Source organism: Egretta garzetta, unplaced genomic scaffold, assembly GCF_000687185.1.
Source record: "Egretta garzetta isolate BGI_Z169 unplaced genomic scaffold, ASM68718v1 scaffold69, whole genome shotgun sequence".
Lineage (NCBI taxonomy): Eukaryota > Metazoa > Chordata > Aves > Pelecaniformes > Ardeidae > Egretta > Egretta garzetta.
The window spans coordinates 3,946,164-3,947,623 of NW_009260790.1; positions in this window are offsets into that span (position 1 = coordinate 3,946,164).

The following is a 1,460-nucleotide window of genomic DNA, read 5'->3' on the forward strand; positions in this document are numbered from 1 at the left end:
TGGGGGGGACCCACACTGGGTCCTCCCGCCACAGATTTGGAGCGGGACAGAAGTTAAGAATCACCTAAAATGGTGCAGAGGTTCAAAACCACTGGTTTCATAATCATGGCAACAAAAAAAAAGAACGAAAAAAATTACAAAAAAAAAATCCCAGCAGCCGAAAGCCCCAGTGCTGCGGGAGGAAGCGAAAGCACTGATGAAAATAAACCCAACGAGGGGGAACTTGGTGACATCAGGGCCGGACATCGGTGACTTAAGGGACAGCAGGGAAGCTCTGGGATGTTCTGGTCTCTCCTGGTGTCCCGTTTTGGGGTGACACCGGCACCAAGTGGCAGTGGCTGGGTGTCAGCATTTGAAAATCAGGATAAAAGGGGAGTTTTTGAGCTGCTGGCTCCAGTTCTCGGTTGAGTCGTGGATAATTTATGGATCTGGGGACCTTCCAAGATGGGGAAATGTTGGGCAATGGGGGAATCCTGGGGGGGTGTGTGCTACAGGAGTGGTGGGGATGTGGGCAGGGGACAGGGCCAGACATGAGGGGGCACTGGGGGATGACAGCACCTCTGCCCAGCACCGTCACTGTGGCCGGGACCTTCCCCGGGGTCTTTGGGCCCCTCCGCTTGCCCGGGGCAGTTAGAGATGGGTGCCCACACCTTGGGGAGACCTCTTGGAAGCTCATCCCATATCATCCCAACCCAACCCAACCCAACGCATCCCATCCCATCCCCATCCCATCCCATTCCATCCCGTCCTGTCCCGTCCCATCCCATTCCATCCTGTCCTGTCCCGTCCCATCCCATCCCATCCCATGCCCATCCCGTCCTGTCCCGTCCCATCCCATGCCCGTCCCATCCCATCCCATCCTGTTCTGTCCCATCCTGTCCTGTCCCGTCCCAACCCAACCCATCCCATCCCCATCCCATCTCGTCCTGTCCCGTCCCATCCCACCTCATCCCATCCCATCCCGTCTCATCCCTTCTCCTTCCTCACTCCCCACCCCTCTCCCTCGGAGGCATCGTTAGGGTTTGCTAATGACGCGCCCGTCCATTTGGGGCAGCCCTCTCCTCCCTGTCACCCTCTGTGATGGATAATTTTGGGAAAGCCTGAAAAAAATCCCCAGGTTCTGGTTTTTTTTTTTTTTTTTTTTTTAATTATTTTTAGGCTGGAAACTCAGCGGCACCATCACCCCTGGACCTTGGGAAGAAGGGGAAATGGCTGGGGTTTGCCCCCCCCTTTTCCTTCCCCTGTGGGCTGTTTCTGCTGATTTGGGGCATGGGGCTGAGATGAGGGGGGACACGAGGACAAAATGATAAAAAAGCAGAGAAATAAATTGAAATTTTAAGAAAAAATAGGATGCTCCTGGAAAGGGATGTAGGGGGCAGGAGGGAAACAGGGGGCCCAGGGGCTGCCGAAGCTGGGGGGATGTGGAGACCCTGAGGTGGGGGTGAGACTCTGAGAAGTGC